Here is a 27,347-nt window from a genome sequence, read left to right as displayed (position 1 = left end):
AGGTACCTAAGTAAATAAATAAATAACAAAGCGAGCTCCGCTAACGTCAGACGGAGCAGTATTTATAACAATAAATCGGCTAATTGACTAAAATTACCTTATGAACTTTTAAAGTATTGGTTTTATTATCCATGTTCAAATTACAGTTTTAAAGCCAATTACTAATAATGACAACAACGTCCATAAGCTTTCGCATGTTTGGCGGAAGATCAAAAAGTGCGAGCATAGAGGCGCGTTTGATTATTTTGGTAGTGCGTTCTAAATAATCTTCAGAAGAATGACTGGCACTTTGTCGTTATCTAGGCAGCGTCCGGTCGACGCTTTCACCAACCGCGCTCTGCCGAAATAATGAGAATAGGGGATCGGCACGGTTACATCGATCAGGTAAACAACGTCTACTAAACAACAAAAATAATCCAAGTTTCTTAAGTACGCTGTTATAGCTGTAGTACCTCATACCAGAAAAGTGTATGTTCAAAGCTATGTCGACGAGCCGTGCTTAGACACGTTCTGACGCAGTATGGTGAATACAATTCCAAACAATACAATTAAATTGAACTTTCGCGCGCACCAGGCAACAAAATAGCCGCGCATAACATGCAGGCGAAGAAAAGTGTTTTGTGAAGTGAAATATTGCACCAAGAATCTTAAGCAAGGCATTAAGAATAGTCGATACATGGCGAGTAAAATTCAATGCTGAGTCCACCAAAATTCCAAGATCACGAGTTAAACACACGGGCCATGGCAATGCAGTCTCAGGTGTATGTAAATACAAATGTGTCATGCGTCCTGCTCAGCCGCATTACCCTTGTTTTCAGCTCGCTCTGAACGAGGGAGTTATGGTAACACTAATGAGACAGTACTCAGGTGTTAATTTGAAGCACGCAGTCAAAAAGAGAGTAAATACAATGAAATAGCTTAGCGTCATCAGCAAACAACAACATTTTGGAGTTCTTCACACAAAGTACAACATCATTTACAAAAATAAATAGAAATGTGAACCAGAATTGCTTCAGCGTGGCGCTTCAATGGGTGATAAATGGAAATCAGATAAAGCATCCGAAACACGAAGAATATTTCTTCGACGTGAAAGATACATTTGGAGTGAATCAAAGCAGGCTGAACACAAACTATTGCTCTCAAGTTTAGACAGAAAATGCCAAATCTCTTAGACCCATTAAAGTTAATTACAGTCCCTAAAGTTGTCTGAAAGAGAAGGGAAATAATGCCGATTAATTAAATATGCCCATCGGAAGATATGACTTCTACTCATAAGCACTCTGAGTAGGATTGCCGCGTGCACAAGAAGCGTCCAAGTTCAGAACCCCTCCAGTAAATTTCCACCCATGTCAGCAGGATCACGGTCTTTGCAAAATAATAAATAGCCCGGAGATAAATGTTCTTGCTAAGAATACTCACTACAAGCTACGTTTCAGCAAGGCAAACAACAGTGAAAGAGCTGCTTATAGCCTCGGATATAAATTGTAAAAACTTACTTTCAGCGCCCGGAAACTTTTCGCATATAAATCGAAGTGCCCAAATTCTCGATCTGCCAGCTCGACCTGTCTAGGGCCATCTTCCATACACTGTCTTTTCAGACGGTTGCGATTGTACTTTTAGAGCGTCAAAGTGGCGAAAAAAGAACCCCTCCGGCCAGATGTCCTGTGTACTGATTTTATGAAATTAATTGGTTTTGTTGTGCGTATGTTTAGAGAGCCGAAAATTAGTCAGCCTCAAAGGGTGTCTGGTATTTCGGCTGCAGAGGAGAAATTTAGCCAGCCCATTACAACCGCTAGCCACGCATTAGTAATACACGACCGCTTGTCGGTGTGATACTCATCTAGAACTAAAAGGGCAACTATGGGGATTGAACATAGAATGCCTGGGTTCTGCAGCGCGAGCTTTCGATCCACGTGCTACGAGCCGGGGTGAGCTAACACAGCCGGCCAACGATCCCCGGTTCCTAATTTTCTCAAAATTATTGCTCTTAACAGAGACATGAAAGGTTGAGTTTCTATTATATTTTATCACAAGCTTAGCGCACGTCGTTGACTTGCCTTTCAAAACATTTGTCGGGAATCTCGAGATGCCCGATTCGATGGTCGGGACATAAATACTGCGCGCTGTTTTGACTGACGTGGGAGGGTGTCGTCTCGCTAGAGTTATACGGCAAGCAGCCGGGGTCTTTCACGTACGCAAGAGGCCATAGAACCGCACCTAGGTACAATATACCCGTTAATATTAAGACCGTCAGAAATGAGGGTTGATCGCAGAACCCTTGCGTTTAGCTGTGAGAAAAATAAAAATGTTGCACACACACACATCCGCGCACAAACCCGGGAAAACATATTCATGCGAATCAACATTGTAAATAAGCCGGTAAAAACCCGGGAACAAAAGCAATCTCTGAAATACAAAGACACATAAGACTGCTAACGAGTAGCAATGCGAAAGCATTCGTATACGTAGCGTATTCCTACAAGTTGCGCGTCGCGCTGAGCCAGGTCGGGCGACCTCTGCGTAGGCTCTGCGCAGAGGTCGCCCGAGCAACGAGTCGTCGGTTCTCAGCTTTTGACCGTACTCCTCCCCTAGAAAGTCTGCAAGTCTTTTAAGTCTTCTGCAAGTCTTCTGCAAATTTTAAGTCTTCGTATCTTAAGAAAAGGACATTCGAACCTTTTCGGTGTTTGTACCAGGAAAGCAAGTTGTCAAAGTACTCTCCGCAGTTAAATTTTCCGGAAAGGAACAACTCGAGGAACTGGTCGAAGGTTGCGTCTGCTACCCCATAGTGAGGGATACCTTTGCAATGGTGGTAGAAGGAGCCACAGCAGTCGTACGGGTTTCTAGCCACGCATGTGTACTTGGCCTTCTCCGAATAAGGCTGCTTGTGGAATGGAAGGTTTCACTTGATGGCACCTGGTCACGCCATTTTCTCCGCCGCTTCGGTACCCAAGAACTCTAACCAAGGAGACATCAGCGTGAATTCTGTGAAGTCCTTCGGGAGGGCACCGTCGTTCAGGATGCAGTGCACGATGTACTGAGTCCACGTCGTGCCAGACTTCGGGTAGGTGACGATAAAGATGTCGTCGGACCGGGGTTTGTAGGACAAAGCGGATCCCACGGTGTCCTAGTCGAGGGAACTCCCGATGTAGAAGCCATCCAGGTCTTTGAAGAGAGGAGCACAATTTATGCCCTGTCCAGATGATATTGCTCCTGCTTTATCCTGCAAGTTGGAAGAGAAAGTGTTTGAACTCTTATGGTCACCAGCAGTCTAAGAAACACGGGGCGTGGTGAGTATCGGGCATGTCACTATCGCTGTGCTGTTAATAAGCTGGCAAAATTATCTAAAAAAATTCCTAAGAACGAATCATAAAGCGGGAAGCGTCAACGTATTTAGCCAGGCCCTACTTGTCTAAAGTTGCTCGCACTTCTAATCTTACCCGGATCTTTACATAAACATTTCCTGATTGCTTCTGTAAAAAAGTTTCGTAGAATATAAAGTAAAAAAATAAGATACGGCATTCTTTACCTAGAACGAGGTCATTCAGCCATTTTTCGTTACAATAACACCCATATTATTATTACTGATTTCTGAAGTGCAATTTCAAAGAAGACAGACTGCAGGATATTCAAAGCCGTCAAAAACTCGTGGGTGAGTGAACTAAAATGGTGAGTGTGAAGGATGCGTGTTTCGAGGGAATACTAAAAGTAAACCTCAAAAGTACACTGAAACACTACTATACGCCGTTTCACTTTACGGTATTCGGATATACGAGCCCCCAGAGCGAATTCATAGCTGGAAGTATGTCCCATGATGTCCCCGTTGCGAGGAGCAACGCGCAGTACGCGACTCACGTGAGACGTGTGACTCGTGCCGCCCACAGCTCTATGTCTACTAACAGAGGGTATGTGCACTAGGTTCTTTACCTGAACCTTCTCGATTGAGCGCGGGGCAAAGATTGGGTAGTGATTGAACACCACCCTGAACATAACGCTGACGCACCGTTCGACGTCGAGTGTCAAGCGCAGAGTCAAAGCGCAGACAAACAATCTACGTTGTTGTTGTCCCCATCGCTGTAGTCCTTAATTTAGCTACTAGAGGCGCCACGGCTGGATCTCCTTCCAATTCCGGATGCCCGTCACGAAGTTGGCCATCACTCCCCGCTTGACCGATCAAATGTGCAAAAGACCCCATGCTTGACCTCAAGCATGGGGTCTTTTGCTATCAAAGGCCTCAGAGCAAAATTTATAGCATAAAATTGCCAGCTTGATTACTCAGTCTTTTGGTGTTTGTCGATAAGTTCATCAGATAATAAATGACACGCAGCACACTTTATTTACAGCCAGCGCCTAAATCAGCTCTGGATGAGCAACAGTTTGCTGTAAGAGAGGTACTAAAATATTAAGAGCCGCTGAAACTACCTTTGCGCGCACCCTAGCCTAGTCACATAGCACAGCATTGTTCTCTTAAGGCCCGTTCACACTCTTGCGACTGCTTGCGACCTCTTAAACCTGGGTTCCTTAAAACTTCTTAAACCAGAGAACACACTGGCGCCATCTATTGGGAAGCAGTGTAAACTCGGCGGTCCGGCATATTTTTTTTTATTTCTCGCGCAATATCCTTTCTTTTTTGGCTCGAAAAACTTTTGTCAATGTTATAAAGGAGCCTTTCTATGGGTATTACGCACATTTGACCTCGGAAATCCCGCAAAACCTTCGCTTTTGTGAAATGCAGTTCTAGGGTCACCGCATAGATGGCGCCACAATGTCAGTGTGTCCCCTCATTCTAGAAACATTTAAGAAGTTGTAAGAGATCTCGTCTCTCTCAGTCGTACTCGGTCGCAAGAGTGTGAACGGGCCTTTAGATAGCGCTGGGTGCTTTCGAATCCACGAGCTCGCTATGCCCTTGTAATAACTTATCCGTCTGTACATCAAATGATCAAAAGCAAGCACCTATGTGGAATGTATTCAAAAGTTAACGCAAGGACACTCAAATTTGAATGCGCTTCAATTATTTATTTTATGCCAATTTATGCACAATCGCTATTTTATTGTGGTGATTTATAATTAAAAAAATGTGTCTGGGGACACAGCCCCAGGAATTGGAACTCCGCCATTGACGTTCGGTGGAATCCTGCCCCAGATCCAGACAATATGGTCCGGGACTAAATTGTCCCTGTTAGAGCCACTAGATGAGCTATGCTTAGAAAATCGGCACTCTGTTCCCGGATATTGTTGTGGGCGCGGTCATATTGGTGCCTGTGCAGAGCAGACGCAACTGCCGACCGTCATGATTCAAATGTGCGACTTCCTCAACATTAGCGTCGTTGTTAGGAAACTCATGTGATATGCTTTTCTCTGTCGCGAACTATTGAAACATTCGAGAAGGTCGGTAAAGCGTTTTTTTGAGATTTTAGCTAAGGATTAAAAAATCTGGCAACCATGATTTTTATACACAAGATGGGTAAGTGTAGTTACTCTGAGGAGTAGCTTATTTAGTGGCACCAGTCCCTAGTCCCATACCTGCCAAGTTTTAGGATTTTATCGTAAAGTGTCCGCTTTCCAGCGTTTTCTTACGGCTATCGTATTAACAACAATACTTGTAAAATTTTCCGCACTCGTGTAAAAACAAAAGTTTTTGTTTAAGCTGCATCTCGCCTGTTTACAAGTTGGGGTTGACAAAACTGGTACATCGATTTGTATGCCAGGAGGCGCAAGCTACCGCTCCTCGTTGTGAGGTGAGTGTTGTAAGGGGCGGTATAGCCGCTAACCAAAGTTGCCGCTAACATCCATCCATCCATCTTAATCCAAAACTGTTTAGGAAATCTCCTTTGTTGTGGCGACCTGTGGTGATGACGTTGGTTGTGGCGAACGTTGTGCATTCTGTTACTGGAACTTTTACTCGTGATCCCTTGAAACCATGTTTGGAACAAGATGTTGGGAAACAAATACGTGCAAGTGTTTGTCCACAGCTATTCATCCGACTTTCCATTTATGAAGACGTCGCGTAAGGGCGCAAGGTACGGATTTGGGAGTCAGTGTCGCTGCTATGTGAACATTTCGCAGGCTGGTCGCCGGGACATCCTGTGTCATCTGAATACAAGAAAAGCTCGAGGACTCTGCAAAATTAGTTGAAACCAACGAGAAGCTTGGAGGGTACTTTAGTCGACCAAGGGATTACGACACTACCCGAGCAGAATTCCTTTTTACAGCATTTTTGATCGAACACAAAGTGCCGTTCACAGCGGTTGTTGTGGAGACGTTAAACCAGAACGTTTGCTCTTCGACGTCTTCGTTAAACCAGACGCAGGCGAAGGAGTTTTCAGCAGAGTGAAGAAGGCACACAGGCATTTCCGCTCCTCTACGTCGAAAAAGACTGTTGAACAGTTGTTAGTTGGGAGATGCAGCCAGTCCGGAAACTGCCATAAACAAGTGTTCGACAACAACTTCCTCAGAAAAGCAAAAGCTGCAACTTCCTCAGTGTTGGCCCAACCTTCTACTTCTGAAGAATAAGACATTTCCTGCAATGTATGATGTGTTTGTGCCCTAGTTGATGCATTTTTCTTACCTGAACCAAGTTTTTGAAGAATGAAACAGTTTTCGTATTTCTTCACACAATTGTAGTGTTTTTTGGCATCCCCTGTAGTATTTTCAGCCTTGTTTTTGTTTTTTGCTTTTTTTTACTTTTTCTCTAAGAGCTTGAGCAATCTTCTCCACAGTGCCGGCCGTTTACGTCGCACGCTATCGCGCGTGCAAGGCACAGGTTTACGGAACACATGCTTTGAAAACGTGTTTCCCGTAAAATTTAAAAATTAAACCGGCAGACAATTCTTGAAATCGAATACTCATAAGTTACTCATACTTCGTTGCAGCTGAAGTCCAAATGGAACCGACGCTAGGAGCAAGTGGGACCTATCAAGCAGCGTCAAAAGCGCAAATTACCGGGCATTTCATGTTTGTGATTCGATCAGTGATGATAGAACACGTGCAGAAACATGACTAGCACCAGGATGGAGCGCTTTGGACGCTGTCTGATTGGTGCCATCAGCTGCCTCTGTACTAAAGGTGAAACGAAGTGTAGAAAGTTCAACAAGCATTGCTATCATAGAAACCTACTGAAAAATTTGGGAGTTTTACGTGCCAAACCAACGACGGGTATCTGGCACGCCCCAGTGGAGGACTGAGGATTAATTTCGACCACCTGGGGATCTTTTGACGTGCAACCGAAAGCTCGGTTACACGGCGCCTTCTGCGCAATAAGCCTCCGTCATAGAATCCTAGTGATTCCAATAATGAAGTTACGAATTTTGATCATTTTCGTCTGGCTAACAATCAGCGCTGCTCAAGTTAGTCCCACCATGGTGCCCATAAACGAAATGATCATCTTATTTAGTTGAGCGCACCCTCATTCTAGGCGCCTCCATGCTGGCCTAGCTCTCCCAGCACGTCCTAGACAGCAAAGCCTGCGCGTTACGTCACATGACGTCACGTCTGGGAGACCGGCATGGGCGCTGATTGGATGCGAGTGCCGCGTCAGCGTTGGCGTGGGACTCGTTTCCTTTCATAGACCCACGCGAACTCTGGCGCGGCATCCAATCAGCGCCAGTGCCGGCCTCCCGGACGTGACGTCATGTGACGTAACGCGCAGGCTTTGAAGCTGTCTAGGAGGTGCTGGCTCTCCTCGCCACAATACAATCGCACTCTTACACTACTCGGCTACTCCAACGGATACACTTGCTCTTGTCCATTTGACCTTTGATCTTCCATCCTGCATGCACGTGCGCGATGATCGCGGGCGGCGGTGAGTTCGTCCTTTCCAATCTCGTCGTCGTCGCTGGACCCCAGGTGGCGGGTTCGAATCCCGACCGAGGTGCCCGCAATATGACGGAGGCTTATTGCGGAGAAGGCGCCGTGTAACCGAGCTTTCGGTTGCACGTCAAAAGATCCCCAGGTGGTCGAAATTAATCCTCAGTCCTCCGCTGGGCATGCCAGATGCCCGTCGTAGGTTTGGCACGTAATACCCCCAAATTTGACTTTTGTCGTCGCTGGAGCTGGTCGCAAGGCGGTCGAAGTTTAAAAGTCCAACTTGTTACATCTTTTGACAACATCACTCTCACCGCTAATGCGCTCAGTGTCAAAGATTCCGACGAAGCGAGTGATGCCGAAGATATTGTCATTTCTAGGGATGTCGCGAACCACCCGAGGTTCGATTTCGAAAGGTATCGATATTTTCGAAGCGAACTGAGGTTCGATTTCGAAAAATTTCGATATTTTCGTACCGACCGAGGTTTCAATTCGAAAAATTCGCAACTTTCGATCACAGTGGAGTTTCGAATTCGAAAAGATCGAAGCTTTCACGGTTTCTAAAATTTTGGATTCGAATATTTCGAATATTTTTTTTTACTTCAGGTTCGATAAATTCGAAGATTTAGAAATTCTTTGTAAATAAAATTCGAAAACTTCGAACGCTTCGAATTTTTATAGAGGTGAAGTTCAAACAATTCGAAGATTTCAAATTCCTTTCTGCATAAAGTTGGAAAAGTTCGGAGGTTTTGATTTTCTTTTAACGCTAAATTCGAAAAAAAAACTTCGAAGATTTTGAATTCCTTTCTAGTCCAAGTTTTCAAAGTTCGAATTCCGGTTTTCAAGTTCCTCCACACTTTGTTTCAAATAACGTTTTCACGACTCACTGGCTTTCACAACATCAAGTTTAGAAAAGTTAGGGTGTGATGTCTAGATTCTGCGAAGTTGGTAAGGCAAATAAATGAGACGACGAGTGTCCCGGATGTGCTGGAATATTTGCCAGTGCAGAGTGACGTGTGACCATGGATCAGTAATTGTGACCGCCAGCCCAGGGGGGAGGGGGGGGGGGTCTTTAACCTGCATCACGCAGTAATGATCACATGAACACACTGTTTTACGAGACTCGTCCAGTTCGAAACGGCCAGGGGCAGGCAGGTGGTTGAGGTTCAGAAAAACCTTGAAGTGATTTGGCAAACTGCCCCCCTACCCCCTTGCACGCTTGCAGTAATCCGATCGAACGCCGCCCGAGTGACGCTGGCATATAGTAAGTTAAGTTTGTAATTGTCCTGGGGGCCTAAACTCGTAAAACACGAAGGTGGGCCGAAGTTGAGGGGGCGCACCGATTGGACAATCACGACGATGACTTGGCGCTTTTGTCGCCAACATCCTATCGGCGCGCTCAGCGAACTTTTGGCTTTAACTTGGTGTTTTACAAGTTTAGGGCCCCTGGAGGTTTATTATCTGGGACGGAGGAATTGCCTCGCAAAAAGCCGACACAACTCGAGGTCGAGGAGCGTTCTACCATACAAGTGGCGTCGGAAGAGGAAAAACGGGAGGTAGGAAGGTAGCGGCGGGGGGCTTCAGTTCCCTTCCCCCCTTCCAGATATTTCGGACTGTTAAAGAAAACAATACGGGGAAAGAGGGCGGGGTCGAGCTGATTTTAATCTGAAATTATTTATGCATATATGTAATGCTACTGTCGCTCTTCAATGCATAAAAGATTGCGTAGATGATCATTGTTAGAAACCCGTTGTCAGAAGGCACTACCCGTCACATGCTTAGTGGTTCGGAAGTTCAAAGCTATGTCTTTTCGACATAAATACCTGTGCCAAAAGTTAAAAAAAATAAATAAAAAAAATAAATGCGGGGATAAAAAGCTGGAGAAAAAAAATACTATCAAGAGATCGCCGGAAGTGCTGCATTCTTGCGTATTCAGAGGTTCAGAACTTCGAAACAAGTTTCTTTTACCAAAATGTGTGCAGGCTAAAAGAAACACGTCCCGGGATCGTGAAGCGAAAAGAAAAGTTTTCTTTTAATGACGGTGCTGAACTTGAACACTATTAGAAATCTTCTCCCATGAGTTAATTTATTCCTTAACGTAAAAACAACAATAAATACATTATTTTGTATTCTGCAGACGGCAATAATATGTACTGTCTGTAGTGTTAATTTAAATGCGATACCTCAAACAACCTAGACGAAAATAAATATAAAGTTTAGGGCATAATTGCATGTAGATACATGTTTGGACATTTCTTCGAAACTCACGTTGAATAACAATAATCACATCTTAAGACGGCACTTACCTAGACTATACATAGGTCATTCTTAAAAAAAGTATAACATCTCTACCACAAATAGCTTCGGCTACAGCGCGCTTCAAATCTGGCACAAACGATAATCATCAAAAACCCGTCGTCCTTCCTCACCCCTTCGGAAATTTATTTCTTTAAAACTAAGCATGCCAGAACATTGAAACGAACGCCATTGTCTTTCGTAAGCAACGCAGCGCCGCGAGTAAAAGTTCGAGAAAAAAAAAAACAACTACGGATGTACCTCACTACTTGAATTCAAATGAAACCGTCCGCTGGTCTTTAGAAGTTCGACGAACGTCGAACGTTTACTCTAAAAGTTCGAAGTTCGTCGAATTTCTGACTTTTCAGGATTCGAAAGTTCCAAACGTTTCGAATTATCTTGATAAATAAGTTCGAAATTTCGAAATTCATCGAATTTTTTGGTCAGTCAAGTTCGGAAGTTCAACAAGCATCGAACTTTGCAGCGCAATTAGTTCGAAAGTTCAAAAAAGATCGAATTTTTTAGCGTAAGAAGTTGGACGGTCCGCAAAGCGTCGAAATTCTTGGCTCAAAAAGTTCGAAATTCGACTTCCGTCGAATTTTACAATGTAGACAATTCGAAAAATCGAAATCTTTCGAACCTTTCCAACCGCTTGATTCGATCATCGAAACTTCGATTCGAAAAAAGTTCACGGGATCCCTAATCATTTCGAGACCGGGTGTTTAGAAGGTGGAAGGTAAACATGGAAGGCTGAGGCGCGAGACGCCAAGAGAGCCAAGACTGCGAGTGCGAACAATGGGACGCCGCCCGTTGGACGTGTGACGTCACCATCCCAACAAACACGGGTCCGGCATATACATCTATTTCTACGCAAAACTATCGTGCCATTTTCAATACAAACTTAGTTGCGTTATAAGATAATGGGTCCTAGAATTATAGTTATCTCATATTTTATTTTTGGCGCCTCCTTACCCCTTTATTATTCAGCTCGCTGAAAATTCGCTATCATACATTCCGTAATAAGTTTATGTCATTGTAATCTTGTTCAATGGGCATTCAATTTCATTTCATTTTCATTAATGGACCTTTAAAGGCCTCACTGGGGCATTACATAAGGGGGAAACAGTGCCGGGAGGCATGCATGTACAACTTTAATACATATAAAAAAATAAAGAAAAAGAAACAGGAATAAGAAGTGGCCTAACAGTGGTCACACAGGAAGACATGTCGCTGGGTAGGCATTATATATGAATGACACGGCATTTCTAAAAATATCGGAGTCACTGATGCACACAATATGATCCGGCAGACTATTTCCCTCTATTATAGCAAAAGGAAGAAATGAGTGGTTGAAGCTGACGGTGGAATCAGGGATGCGACGTACACCCAGGAGGTTAAAAAGGCGTCGGGATGAACGATGGGGATCTAATAGCAGTGACTGTCTGAGTTGAGGGTGGTGATAGACGATCTTATGTAAGAGCCAGATGCGTGAAATTCTGCGGCGAGTAATAAGGGTGGCAAGGGATAGAGTAGCCTTCATGGCTGATACACACAGGCACAACGTTCATAATTAGATAGGTTGAATCGGGCGGCACGATTTTAAATAGATTATAAGGTGTTAGTGAGGTAGAGTTGGTGAGGAGACCAAACGGAAGCAGCATATTCAATCTTTGGGCGGACAAATGTCTCGCAGGCCAGCTGTCGTAGGGCAGGCGGGGCAGAGTGCAGATATCGTCTGATATAGCCAAGAGTTCTAGAAGCTTCAACATATGTAGTGTTAGCGTGTAGAGACCATAAAATATTAGGAGAAAAATGGACATTGAGATATTCGTATGATCTCACACACTCGATTTGTTCAGTGACTAGAGAATACTTGAAGAGAGATGAGGAGCTCTTGCGGGAGGAACAGAGTTGATTGTATGAATTCCTTCGGCGTGTTCATTAAACCAGCTCGTCGAAGGTTGAGCAGATTTTGGTTACCGTGTTTAAAGACCGTCTGTGGGGCCCGCCAAGGTTTCTTAAATGTATGACTTAGACTTCAAGAATTTCTGAAGGGCCTGGGAGGTTCGTCATAGTTTTTTTTTATAAATGTCTGTGGAGTTTGTCACGATTATTTTTAGAAAAGCACGTCGCCGATCAAGATCATTTTAACGGGTTTGTGCGAGGGATCGCATGACCCTTTGGGATTTATGCGTCGGGAAAGCCATTTGGTTATTTTGTGTCAGACAGCCACAACGAACGATCGTTCATTGCCATCTTCCCGTCCCACGCGTGAGATCCATCTCCTAAACAGCTCAATGTGTGTGTCACGAGCCCGGCGACGAGGGAAGGTCATCACCGAGACATGACAATAAGGGGGTGGTCGTTCGATGCCCGGCCTAGCCGGTAAGCAAACGCAGAGAATGAGACGGAGGCGCGTTATGAGTTAACAACAACAGAACAGTGTGTATGGGCTCGAAACGAACATATAAAGGGAATTTAAAGGAGCAGAACGTACATTTTAAAAGACAGTGATGCTACGAGCGACAAACGTGTCGAGTTAAGCACAGAGAAATACGTTACACTTCCAATTAAGTACGCGTGTACAAAGATCAAGACGAAAGTAAGAGTCCAATTAGCGACGGTCGAAAGGAAAGTTCAAGATTGAAGCAACATACAGTTGACCGGGGAGCACGGCGGCAGTCCATCTGCAGAGACGACACACGTAGAGCGGCCCTCGAAGCGGCGGTCCTTCCGGGGCAGCGGGTGGTCGTTCTCGGAGATGCGGTGCGGCGGCTCGGGTTCCCGGGAGTACGCGGCGGCGGCTTTCCCCCCGAAGAGCGGACTGGTGCTGGGGTCCAGTCGGCTTCTTTTTAACGGCGTCGGGCGCTCACGGCTGAGCCACTCGCGGACGCTTGTTCACGCACGGGGTCGGAGTCGAAGCAGCACAAACCAAAACAAAACAAAAAGGGAGGACCATGTAGACACGGCACCTGTGACACTGCATGGCCGCCATGTTGAAGTTTGAAAAAGTAAGACAGATAAAACAGGAGGCCCCTACGTCAGCAACCTCTGCCCTGCTAAGGGCGACCTTGCAGGCGAGAAATGTTTACCAATACACAAATCGAGCTTAAGACTTTGGGCGCAGTGCGGGTGACCTTGAGGTTGGAAAAAGTAAGAGAGACACAAAACATGAATCACGTACACCCCCGTTCGCGAACCGCGAGAGGTTGAGCTAACTAGGAAGAAACTAACAGAACAAAAACAACGCGCACGTACACGTGCCTTTGCAGCAACCGAACCAGCGACGGAGAAACATACAGGCTACAAGGAAAAAATCTGTACGCGACCGAAAACGCGTTATGTTTAAATAACGTAATAAAAATAAGTTACAGGATGCCACTACTTCTGTGACAGTATGAAAGGGTCAAGCTCACTCAGTGACCATTTTCCGGCTCATAACTGTCCATCCGGCTTTAGAAGCTGATGTATCGAGTAAAAAAGACCAAGGGGACTCTGCCGCGGCGACACTAGGAACAACAATGTGACCGTGCTACGGATTCTCTTGACAGCGACGAATACTGGTTTTGCGTTCGTGGTTTTCGCTAAACCTGTTACCCACATTGTGTGTTTGAGTGTGTAGCGCACCCGCTTGATTTTAAGCGTTGAACTAAGGTACACCTCAGGAATTCACACGGCGGCATTGTGAGTGCCTCGAAAGCTATTTTTGGCGCCAAGGAACTCGGTCACTACAATTTTGTGTGATCGCTTTTGTCCACAGCGTCTTGCGTTTATGAATACACATTGTCTTTTATCATATGTTTGAGCTTCGACATGCATGTAAAACTTATGCTTGAAATCAATCTCATATGACTTTTAAACAACTGCATTTTTGGTCTATATTTGTCAAGAATTTGGCTGTCAAAAGGGTTGAACAGCTGAAGGCGCTTGAAAGGCTCAAGGGTCTGAAGGGCTGAAGGTTTTAATGGCTAAAAGGGTCTGATAGTCTGAAGGGTAATGAAGGGCGGAAGGAGTTCCAAAACCAGTTACGTAGAGATTGGGCGGCCAAACACCCCCAGAAAATTTGCAAGGTGGAAGAAGGGATATTGGACGAGGTCAATGCTTGGAACAACCCATTCAAACACAAGAATGAACAAATCACACAGAATGAAGTTTCTATCGAAAGCGAACACCCTCCGCTCATCCTTCTTTCCTATTCTTCTTTCCACCTTCTGCACCCCCGCAGTCAAGTTAGCTCAGTGATTCATTCGAGTTCAGTCTTCAGTGAACGCACCTCAATTTCTTTTAACAGCGTAGCTCTTAGGCGCCCGTTTCCGGCTTGAGGAGCGTCGCCGTCGCCGTCGCCGTCGGCGGTAGCGGCGGCGACGACGGATCTGCCGTCGTAGTTTTTTATAATGCAACTCGCGTGTCTCACTCGTGACCCGCGCATTGCATCATGGGACGTTTCCTAAAATGAAGCCACACGTGACGTCACGTGATACGTCACGAGGGTCACGAGCGACGTCACGAGGATCTCGTGCATTGAATTATGAGAAACGTCCCATGATGCAACGCGCGGGACTTTCGTGACCCGAGTGTTGCATCATGGGACGTTTTTTATAGTGACGTCACGCGTGACGTCACGAGGGTTACGAGTGACGTCACAAGGAGCCAGGGAAGGAGGAGAGGAGGAGCGGAAAAGAGTGAAAGGAGGAGGAGAGAGGGGGAGAATGGAGGAGGGACAGAGGGAGGAGGGGGTGCACGAGGAGGAAGGGAGGAGGAGAGGGGGAGTAGGGGACCAGGAGATAATACGGAGGAGCAGGAGGGGCATACCCTCCTCTCCGTACTTTCTCCTCCTCAAGAGCTGCGCTCTAATTCGGCATTACAGGGAGTAGTAAACGTCGTCTTTTTTGTCTATTTTTCCTTTTTTTCAACCTTCCCCATCAATAGAAGAAACACCGATTAGCGCCACTGCATCGCAGCGGTCACGTTCGATCACATCTATCATCGCTGTTTGATGTGAAGTCCCGTTTTGCCTTCGTTTTATAACTCTATAGATGGCCAACTGGTGCAGCGTAACTTATAAATCTCTAGCTGGCCCTTCTGCGTGTGGCTGTGAGTGCCATAGGCGGCTTTTGTTTCTCCCGTATGTGTTCATGTTGCCGGTGCCAGGAAAACAATATACGTCCATCTTGTAACACTATGCCTTCGCATTCGTTCACTACATGGCGGTCTGAATCAATAAAGGAATCACGGCGCCAGCTGCCATCAAAACAAGAAAGACAGACGCGCCTAGTGTCGCTTCAAGAAGCAAGTTGTTCTTTGTTGACAGCCACATGTGTGGTCATCTTTGTATCAAAGTGGTTAGTTTCATAGACAAGAAGGCGAAGTCCTGCTCTCCGTGTATACTGTATGGGCAGGGTTAAAGTGTTGTCATGCGAGGTGTCGGCGCCACTCCAGCCCATCTCTGAAATGTGGCTGCTCCCAAAATTTACCGCCAAAGGCTCCACGTCCTGAGTAAGCCACTGAATGTTCACTTGCGAGCCGTCACTGTGAAGTGTGCAGCCGGTTCGAATGTCTTGACGCGTAAGTTGTATTTTGCGTCTCCATGTTTTTTTAGGATTTCGAGAAGCCTGTACATTGGAAGACAATGGCAGCATTGATCAGAATGCGGAAAAGAAAAGGACGCTGCTGGTCGTACGGTTGCGGGATCCAAGAAAAAGTATCTTGAGGAGGAAAAGCCACAAGAATTATCGGAGAACATTGGAAGCACAATAGTAGAAAATCTTGAACGATGAACCACTCAGAAATCTGAGAAATCTGGTTTGGTAGGCACATCTTTCGGTTTGTATATACATATATTGTGCTCGTTTGTGCTTATGTGTGGGTGTGTGTATGGGGGGTATGAGTGTTGGTCACATTCAAAATTTTCTAACGTTTCACACCTATACCAGCTTACGTCACCTTGTTTACTTTGGTGATGAGGATAACGCAATTGTAGAACAGCATTACGCTTTTTTTAAATCCTTTTAGACATCCGCCAAAAGTATAATAACGTTTTAAAAACTCATATTTTTTTCTTAGCTTAATTGTGTGGATTTTGATGTATTTCATTTTGTGTGTATGCAAACGCTTACCTCTGGCAATTCCTTACGGTATAAGAGTGTTTATTGTACAAAAATATAACTTAACAATATCTTTTGCCACTAATATATCTCGCTTTAGAGCGCTACAATCTTCTATAGAACATTTCATTTCCTGTTATATATTATTAACTATTCAGCTGCGTTAATAACTTTTGTCTCTTTGCAAAAAGAATTGAACGGTCACCCAATTTTGGCGCATTTGCATCCAGAAGTTTTATTCTGTAATTAAAGAGTGTTGAATTTCGCGACAACTTAAGATCTACAAATTAACAAATTAAATGTACACTTAGCATAGCCGCTCGTATGGGTTCAGTACCGGACGTCGACACGTTATAATTAATTAATAATCGGTAGATTTAGTATTTGTGACAAATAAATAACCGAATGGTAAAGGTTGAAGGAAAACCACCTACTAGCTGGAACACTCCTAATGGTAAAATTGATCGTACTGAATCCTAGACAGCGAGAAGTTAGTTCAACTTAAAACGACATGTGTGTCTGCGCTGTTGAGGGGAAAAAAATTAACAAACGCCAAGCTAACTCTTAACATATACTTGTTCGATTATTGTTCCTTTCTGAAAACCATGTGGTGTATTACATCATCTATACAGCATACCCATAGGACATTATATTTAATATTTAAATAGGTTATAGGTTAAGCGCAACTATATTAGCAGTAAACAATGTTTTCATAATTAGGGCGTTTTCTTTAGGACCCGATCAACGCTAAACGAAATAGACCGAGTTCGTCTAAAACTTGCATGAAAGTTTTTTTTTTTTTTTGCTTTATTGCAGCAGATACAGGTATTAAAGTATTTACAGATCCACGCAGAACCAACCTGAGACTGCGAAATGAACCGTGGCACAGATATATTAGCCGCGGTGTTTTAGACACCAGTGTAGACATCTCTACTGCAAGCCAATTGAGTGTGAGTCATTCCGAGAAAGCTCCACTCGAAATTCTAAATGTATTCGAACATTCTGAAGTAATATAATCTATGTGAAAGCAATAGGCACCATAGGAACACGACGCCTTCGTCTTGCGATTGCAGATAAAGCGAAACTGCGGGGGGTGGTCTGAACGCATCAACCTGGAATATATTCAATTCGAGTCAAAGAAAAGCGGGGCGTGGCCAACCCTGTATATGTCATTACCCCTTCGCCATCAATACGTGCAATATGGTATGTCGCACATGCGTTTGCACTACTTTGCATGCCTGCAATGTAGCAACAACACAAAAACGATTTGTCTCCATGAGATTAAACTGGAATATTCCAATGATAGAATAAAGATAACAACTCTGCATTTTTCGTGATTTTATGAACTGAGATATACTTAAAGGCAACTCCGCTTCATTTCTGATATTAAGAAAACTATGTAGCCCTCTTCAGTATCATACAGGAAGACCCCATGTCAAATATTACGATCTAATTCCGTTTATATATTTAATAAACTGGCCAACAAACCTTCAAGCGAGCCAAGTCGCCGAAATCTGCTAAATCTAGCGTGCGGCGCGAGGCGCAATTATCAGCGCAGTCAATGGCACGGAGTTGGAGCGGGCAACGTTGAACCACTACGTCAGAGGCATGACTACATCATTCTCACGTTTTGCTTGTTTTTACTTCTCAGAGCGAAAGTGGGCGATGACGTCATGAGTTTCTCCTCCCGGTGTTGGCTGACCGGGCGTTCACGTGATCACCGTAACACGGATGCGCTAGTTTGCGCTGCCCTGCGCGCTTATCCGTCTGTTTCTCCGCTCCCCTTCTCCTCTTTCGTCTTCTCCCCTTCCCCCCTCCCCCGGGCCATCACCGTCCGAGCCATGCAAAGCAACCTGCCCGCGTCCAATAAAAAAAAAAAAAAAAAAAGCCCGCGTCGCGTGTTCTGTTTCTCGCTCCCTCCCGAACGTCACAAGACCACGTGGTTCGACGTGACGTGGCCATGACTCTGACGACCCGAGACCAATGTTGCCTGACGCAACTGAGGTTTCGGTTTCGGTATCTGCTGATGTTTAAATTAGGATTACACAAACAATATTCCACATTTCGCGAATCCGAAGACGTACAGTTGTTTAGTAGTGCTTTGAGAATGTGAGTCACATGGAAGCCTAAATTTTTCGGAATTGAGCGGAGTTGCCCTTTAAAGGATTATAGAAATCTTTTGCCGGCTTTTGTTTTTGCTTTTGGGAATTTTATTTTATGTTTTAATGACTTGGTTCTTTTATGTTTAGCTATGCAAGGCGACATAACTATATTATCAAAATATTGTTTTTCCTTCGAGTCAGTCGCTCTTTTTCTTTTTTATAATACAATAATCATTTTCCAATTAATATTGCTATGCCAGGTTTTGGCTCAGCATTATTAACTGTCCGCGGTGCAGCGTACCATCGAACGTCGCCGTAACCAGGTAAATAAATCTCATAAAAGCTGGCCATGCCATTTTTAAACAGTTATATATTAACATTTCTTAATGCGATCTTAATCTATTGAATAACGTAAGATTCCAAAAGGACCCCAGAACAAGTCAGTGCAAAAACACTCTCTGTAGAGTAAATGTTTGAAAAAAATGCATGGGCGTACCACCCGGGGGGGCAAGGGGGGCACTTGCCCCCCCAGTTCTCAGAGTGGGGGGCAAGGCATGCGTTTTGCCCCCCCTGAAACGGCCGCCACTGGGCAGAGCAGACACAGGCCTGCGGCGCCCAAGGAATACCAAGGGCACTGCCCCCCGACCCGCGCGGGCATATTTTTAACGCGCAGGCGATACAAACCCTAGCAACGGTGCTCACGCACGCCGGATTGGCTGGTTCGTAAAGCCTTGCTCCACGAACAAGGCTACACGGTAACCTTACGGAATCCATCCGCGAGACATGGGCCCGACGGGCCGTCCAGACCAGGACGTAGGCCCTTACACAAAATAAAGTTTTGCTTGCTTGCTTGGAGATAGGCGCTGCCGCCGTCAACATAGGCAGCGGATGCAATGCGAGTTTCCGAAGAGGTAGCGTAACTTAGTGGTGAGATGTCTGCCTCATACGTGTCAGACCCGGGTTCTATTTATGGTGTGGGCCGGCTTACTTCTTTTTATTTTTTTCTCGAACATTTTGTTTTGTTGAGGCATTTGGCGATATTTACATTTCTTTTTTACCATTAACACTAAAAAAACGAATGTTGTTGACGAAACATCGCTAAACTAAATCGTATCGACTCTATTTACGGAAGTGCATGGGGGGCAGCGGGGCTTGGGTTGCCGACCGGACGCCGCAAAGCGGCGTGTACGGGGGGTGGGGGGGCTAGGTGGGTTAATAGATTTGTAATTAGCAGCCGCACACTGTCACCGCGAAGCGGCGTGAACGCAGGCGCGGGGGTGGGTTAACGCGCTTCGAGTGATACACGAGCAGCCCATCCGGCGTGAGCGTCGTTGTTAGGGGTTCTATCGCCTGCACCGTAAAAGGAGCAGTGTGTGCACCTCCTGTAGTGGGCAAGAATTCCTACATTGGAGAGAAGCGGGGACAAGCCCTTTCTTCAAATGCGTCAAGTCTCCTTGAGCTTCGGAATACAAAGAAACGCCACTATTCGGAGCTAATCCCACAGTTACTCGACCTCTCTTGCGTCGTGTCTGTTCGCTCCCCGCGCCTCGTAGCAGTGTTGTTGCAGTGGGGGGGCTCGTTAAAATTTTGGGGTTTTTTGGACTATCTAAATCACTTTCTTCCTTCCCATCCCCCCCTTTTCTATTCCGCATGCTTCCCCCTCTGCAAATATCAGCTGACCTTCCGACCTCTGTTCTCTGTTGATAGGCAAAACAACCACTAAAATTAGAAAGTAATTTGTAATTTGAGTGGAAGTCACTCGGAAAAGTAGTTAAAGTAAACTACTGATTACTAGAATAGAAATGTAATTAAAAGTTACTAAACTACCCAGAAAAGTAGTTAAACTACAGTAACTTGAGTAAAGTAGTTGAACTACGTACAAGTCTGGCCTGGCAAGCGCTCTGCGTAAGTGTTTTCACTGATCTGCCTAGCCCCGCACACCATCACATGGGCCAAGAAAGGTGTAGTTTTACTGCAGAGGAGAAATCAGCAGGGTCCAAGATGGTGACAATGGAGGATGGGGGACTGTTCCAGTGGCTGATGGCTTGAGAAAGGAATGACCAAATGAAAGCGTTCATAGAGCCAGAAGTGTGTTTGATGGTGCAGACGTTGTTGAGGCGAGATGTTCGGTCGAGGGGTAATAACAAAGTGGTTTTGAGGTCGGGAGTGTGGTAGTAGATTTTGTGAATAAGGCACAGCTGAGAGACTTTCCTGCGAAGCTGCAAAGAGGACATGGTTAGTTCAGTTTTTAGCGCCGAGACACTGAAAGAAAAGTCATAAATGGATGAAATGAAGCGAGCAGCTCTGTTCTGAACTGCCTCTACAGCGTATTGATGAGGTACAGTCGATGGGTATTCCAGATGGTTGAAGCATATTCTATTTTTGGTCTGACGTACGTGTTAAAGGTTAGCTTAGGGACAAAGGGTGGAGCGATTTTTTAAGTTACGTCTGCTTAGTCCAAGAGTTCCAGATGAATCGGCGGTTATGACTTCAATGTGGTTATTCCACGGAAGGTCAGATGTTAGTCTTACACCAAGGTATTTATACACAGTAGCGGTCTCAATCAGATCGGAGTCCAAGAAGTAATTAAATGACAGAGTGGTTTTTTTCTTGGTGAAGTGGATTAGTTTGCGTTTATACTTGTTTGGTGACATAATCCACTCTTTGCACCAATTGTTAATTTTATCTAGATCTTCCTGAAGCTGGTTATTATTTTGCACACAAGTTACTTTGTTATGGATGACGCAGTCGTCGGCGAAAAAGCGTTTTTTTGAAGAAATCCCAATGGGAATGTCATTAATAAATATTAAAAAGAGTAAGGGCCCAAGTACGAACCCCAGGGGAACACCAGGAGATACATTTATTAAGGAAGATTCATGATCATCATGGACGTGACCTGTACACGGGAAAAAAGAAAGTCACGAATCCATGCAAACGGTTATTGGTCGAGGCAAAAAGATGATAGCTTAGAAAGAAGGCGTTGATGGAGGACACGGCCGAACGCTTTGGAAAAAAAAAAAAAAAAACTGCGTCAGTTTGGACGTGACATTCAAGGTTAGTGTGCAAGTCATGGATGAAGTCGCAGAGTTGCGTTTCGCAGGAAAGTACCTTTTGAAAACCGTGCTGCTGTTTAAAGAAAAGAAATGGGATGATAGGTGCCTCATGATGTTGGAGTAGAGGATATGCTCAAGTAGTTTGCAAGAAATTGAAGTCAATGAATTAGGGCGATAATTAGATGCGGAAGAGCGGCTGCCCTGTTTAAAGACTGGGAATTACACTTCCCTCCTTTTGGTCAGATGGAAGGCAGCTTTGAGATGAGGACTGAATGAAGATGAGTTTCAAATACTCACTAGAAATAACACGGGTGTTTCTTTTAAATTTTAGGGTTGATGTTATCGGTTCCAGCGGACGAAGTAAGTTTTAGTTTATCAATCAATGTTTTAATACCAGCGGAGTTAACGTTAATAGGATGCATGCGCTCGTAAAGCTGTTCAGGGAGAGTGGGGACGAAGTCCAAGCACTCGTTAGTAAACACTGATGAAATGCATTCGTTAAACACAGAACTATCATGCTCGACGTTGCACATCCGACATTCCTAACTCTCCCCATCTTCCTAAACGTCCGTGTGTGTCCTAACACCAGAAACCGGAATTTTAAAAATTAAAAACGGCACGTTGCGAATATGGAACGCGCACTTTCATGCAAAGCTGACGTCAAGTGACTCAAATCGAAAAACATGCATATTTACAGTATTGTTATCTCTTCTGGTGAAGGCTAAACAACCGTTGCATCCGTTCTCGCGCACGAAACGGTGACTCCCAGAGAAAGTAAGAACGCAGTGATTGTCTTTATTTTAACAATGTAAACACACTTGCAGGCGTGCGCTGATGAAGCCTCAAAATCAAAACTCTCGTAGTGTGATTCGTGACTGCTCCGGCTACTACCCAACCTCGTTGTCACGCCACTTTCTGCAAGCAAACACTAAAATTGCCAGTAAACACACAAAAGCGACATCGATACAATTATCTTGTAGAATATCACCTTATTTAATCATAACTGTTTCAATAGGTACTACAAGTTGTATTTATTTTAAGAAGAAGAAGCAAAATTTTTTTCGTGAGAAAAAACAAAATACAAATGTTAAGTCTGGTAACGTTGTAATTTTGCCGAATCATTGCCAAATCTTTAGAAAACTTCGACAAAAGTTGCGCCGAATTTTCGATTAAGGGGGGGGGGGAAGAGGGTCGGGTTTGCCCCCCCCACTCAAAAACAAGTTGGTACGCTACTGAAAAAATTTTTGTGCGGTCGCTGTTGGGACGAGATAATCACTAACTTTGAGCCCAATAACACTACTTTGAAGGACCATGTAGCAACTCCTTTGCGTAACAGCTTTAAGTTCATTTGATTAAACACTTCTTAGGCTTCAAAATACATGACACCATAATTTGGTGTCATATATTATTATAATTTGCCCAATCAAACCACAAAATATGAATAGTTCAGGAGAAACACAGACTAGCCTCAGCTAGCTGATCATCCCTCTGACTTTCGGTAAAGCATGAAATCTTTACAGAAAAAAATTAATTCTGTTATGCATACGTTTCTCACACTTTTTGGCAACCCCACCAATATAAAATCATACCGTCATCCAACCTCGACATTCTAAAAAAAGATAGAACCACCGGTTTATGTTATTGCAAAAGAAAAGCACCTGAACAAAAATAATTGTACAATCAACTTAGGCTAACAATTTACCATAGCTTTTAAAGTAAATCCTAGATTACCATAATCACGTATGCAAATATTTTTGGTTTCAAATTTAACTACCTTCGGCGATTTCTTTTGTATGCACTACAATACCAGCCACGTGGTTGAGTAACAGTTGGCGACGGTACTGGAAACATATTTCCAATCTCGATAGAGTATGTAACGTTGGTTGAATGCTTTTCTAAACTATATTGCATAGGCGAATACCTCCAGTTTTATTACGCGTCTGCTGTTGCACAAACCTTCAAAAGCCGCTTGGGCTCGTGTTCAAACTCCACTCTAATTGGTCAAAAAGTGCACGATGAGCCTGTAATCCCTACCAAAGAATAGAGTATAAATTTTTGCTGTCTGGATTATGAAACTAAAATATATATTTGAATTCTATATGAACTTGAGGTCTTTAGAGTCTATCCCTTTTACTGCAATGAGGATTGAATGTTTCCAGAAGGCATTCCGGTTAGATTTCCAGCTCTATAATCCAGATGGTGAAATGTTATACTGGGTTTTTCGGTAGGGATTGCAAAGTTTTAGTAAGACCCCGGTCAGTGCTAAGTTCTGAGTACTACCAAGTACACCGAGTTCGCCTGCAAATCCTGTGAAAGTGGACTTTCAGAGATGTGACTGGCCAAAGCCATTTTGAAGCACCTTTGGGTTAGCCAAACCAGTGTTTTGGAACAGCAAAAGTGGCCTTTGGAGCAGCCAGAACATTGTTTTGGAGCAGCAATTGTGAATTTTGGAGCAGCCAAAACAGTGTTTCGGAGAAGCAAAACTGGCTTTTGGAGCACATATTCTTAGAAAAATATATATATATATATATATATATATATATATATATTGTTACGGGTAAACCAAAAACCGCCGTTCCAGCCTTGTGTCTTCGTCTTCTTCTACCCTTAGTCCACCTCTTCTACCTTCACCGTTACACTCGCCCCTCCCGTGCACTGGGCTGTCCGTCTCGGACAGAATCAACATGTTCATCGCGCGTTGCGTAAAGTTTCAGTTGGCCAACGTGAGCAGTGAGAGTCCGGTGTCTACCTGGTTGAGGTAGCGTCCGAAGCTTCTCGAGGCGATATGTTAGCGGACCGAGCTGTTTGCATATTTTAAAGGGTCCGCAGTACCTTGGCATTAATTTCTGTGATCGCTATGGGCGTCCAAATTGACTTCGAAGAAGCACTAAGTCTCCCGGATTCAACGACGCTCTCCCATTTACTCTTCTTAGACGCCCTGCATGTAGCGACTGCTTGTGAAGGATGGCCAGTCGAGCTCTTTCCCTTGCTTCGATTAATCGGGCGGAAAAGTTACCATCATGGTCTTCTGCCCGGCGGGTCCATGTCATCTCGATTGCTGTCTCATCTGGAAGCGTGGGGAGTCTCCCGTAGACTAGTTCAAATGGCGATTGACTCGTCGTTTCTTGTTGAGACGTGTTTAGTGCAAACGCGGCTGTGCAGACGTATTGGTCCCAGTTCTTGTGGGACGCGTTGACGAATGCTGCCATTACATCGACCAATGTGCGGTTGGTGCGCTCGACAAGACCATTTGTTTGAGGGTGGTAGGGTGAGGCCGCTGCATGTTGAATCCCGTAATTTCTAAGGGTATCCTTGAAAGAACGCGACATGAACGACGTTCCTCTGTCAGAGATGATCATCCTTGGAGCTCCGTGCCGACACACTAGATGGTTATTTACGAAGCTGACAAGGTGCACCGCTGACGTATCGGGAACTGCGCTGACCTCAACCCACTTCGTTAAGCAGTCGGTCGCCACAATAATGTGCCTGTTTCCAGTATCTGATTTCGGGAAGGGAGCAAGGTGATCTATTCCCAATATTTCGAATGGACTCCTTGGGGGTGGTATCTGTTGAAGGTCTGGTTTTCCTAGGTTCGGTGGCGTTTTGCGCATTTGACAAACGGTACATGAAGCGACGTACCGCCGAACGTCGTTCCTCAAACCCGTCCACCAGAATCTTCGCAGGATCTTGTCCAGCGTTCGATGCTATGCGAGGTGCCCTGAGGTCGGAGCATCATGGCACATCTCCAAGATATTTTTCCTAGCTTTCTTGGGGACAACAGGAAGCCATGGCTCTGAAGCACGTGAACGATGGCAAAGTAGGCCATCTTTTAGCTCGCAATGTTTTCGCAAGCAACGCAGTCGTCGTTTAGAAAGTGAAGAAGAATCGTTGCTTCCGACCGTAAGCAATTGAATTATTTCCGATGCTTCAGCGTCTTCTGATTGCATGTGTTGCAGGTCTAAGATTGAAGACACGGGAAGAACTTGTAGCCCCTCTACCGGATTACGTGACAAGAAATCAGCATCTTGATGGTACCTCCCACTCCGGTGAACAATACAGAAGTCGTACTCTTGCAGCTTCATGGCCCATCTTGTTAACTTCGGGGTAAGGTCGCTCTTGGATTGAAGCCACCGGAATGCTACGTTATCCGTGACCACCGTGAAACGCTTGCCATAGATATAAGGGCGCAATTTTTCTACAGCCCACACCACCGCGAGACATTCCAGTTCGGAAGAGTGGCACCGACTCTCTGGTTCACTCAGCTTCCTACTTGCATAGGCGACGGGTCGTTCCCGACCATCCCTATCTCGCTGAAGAAGGACGGCACCTAACCCTTCTCCACTGGCGTCTGTGTGAAGGAACGTTGGGGCGTCCTCCACAAAATGTGCAAGCGTAGGCGGTTCAAGGAGGGATCTTTTCAAATCCTCAAAAGATGTAGCTTCGTCTTTGCCCCATTTCCACTTGGTGTCTTTTTTCAGAAGTTGGTTCAAGGGAGCAGCTTTAGCAGAAAAGTTACTGACGAAGTGACGAAAATAAGAGGCAAAACCCAGAAAACTCTTCAGTTGCTTTATGCTAGTGGGTGCGGATACGCTGGCAAAGGCTGATAGCTTCGCCGGGTCTGGCCGTATTCCATCTTTGCTGACCACGTGACCAAGGTAAGTTACTTCACTGTACCCGAAAAAAACATTTGGATGGGTTTAGACGTAGTCGAGCGTTCGTGAGGGCGTCTAAAACAAGACCTAGACGTTGCTGATGTTCGTCGAAACTGTCGGCATAGATGATTACATCGTCTAGATAGACTAATGCCAAGGTCCATTTTAGACGGCCGAGAACCCTGTCCATGAGACGCTGGAAGATCGCCGGCGCATTACACAAGCCAAATGGTAAACGCCGGAACTCAAACAGTCCGTCGGGTGTCACAAAGGCTGATTTTTCAGGGTCGTTTGACTCGAGTTCAACTTGCCAGTATCCTGAAATGAGGTCTAATGTCGTGAAGTATTTGCAACCCTGGAGCCGATCGAGAGCATCATCAAGCCGAGGCAGGGGATACACATCGGGCTTAGTAATGCTGTTTAACTTTCTGTAGTCTATACAGAACCTTGTCGAGCCGTCATTCTTCTTGACGAGCACGACGGGTGATGACCATGGGCTGTTGGAGTGTGCCACTACGCCTCTCCGGAGCAAATCGTCCACTTGAGCACTGATCTCCTGTCTTTCGGAGATCGACACTCGTCGGGGTTGGTGATGTATTGGCGCGTGGTCACCGGTGTTGATGGTGTGGCGAATTAAAGGCGTACATCCCAATTTTTGCTTTGTAATGGCTATACAGTGACGGAACGTTTTGAGTAAAGACTGAATGGACTCCCTCTGCGTTGCTGTTAGGTCTGGTCCAAAGTTAATTCAGTCCACGGAATGTTGTCATCTTTGCTGAGTCTGCTCTCTGGGATGGGTACCACCGGAGAACACGCAACGGTTGCGATTATGGTCGCTGGCAATATTTCAAAAGCTATTCCTAAACTTTCACCTCGCTTAAGGTGAATGTCATCAGTGGCCAAGTTAACTACTAGAATGTTAAGGGCACCTCGTCTCGAAGAGATAAGAGAGCGAGGTGTTGCAAATTCAGTCCCAGGTTGTGAGTGAAGAACCGCTTCGACTAAAAAATCTCCTGAACGCCGATTACCCTGAATCGACGATTGAACCCAGACCGCTGAAGACTTCGGAATCGTTACGTCTAGCGCGGAGACAACTAAGCAGGTGGAGGGATCGTGGGTGAATTTTAGAGGTAACAGAGGATAGAAAACTTTCACCCATGTTCGACAGAAAACTTCAACCAATGTTCTGGCTACCAGTTGGATGTTACCCGAAAGTATTCGGAAACACTTAGCCAGGTGGAGCAGTAGACAGTAGAAGTAGTAGAAAAATGTAGTAGGTTGTTTAATGTACGGCTTGGGATCATCACAATGGATCGAGGGAAACGTGTCCTCCGACGTCAT

The 27,347-nt window shown here is 45.0% G+C and overlaps 1 pseudogene; it reads right to left on the bottom strand.

The window, feature by feature from the left end:
* Nucleotides 1–1,183: 1,183 nt before the first annotated feature.
* LOC120841861 lies at nucleotides 1,184–27,347 on the bottom strand (annotated as a pseudogene).

Source organism: Ixodes scapularis, unplaced genomic scaffold (assembly GCF_016920785.2).
Source record: "Ixodes scapularis isolate PalLabHiFi unplaced genomic scaffold, ASM1692078v2 PGA_scaffold4__175_contigs__length_147842914, whole genome shotgun sequence".
Lineage (NCBI taxonomy): Eukaryota > Metazoa > Arthropoda > Arachnida > Ixodida > Ixodidae > Ixodes > Ixodes scapularis.
Note: the sequence above shows the minus strand (reverse complement) of the source record. Positions and strands in the feature narration are given on the sequence as shown.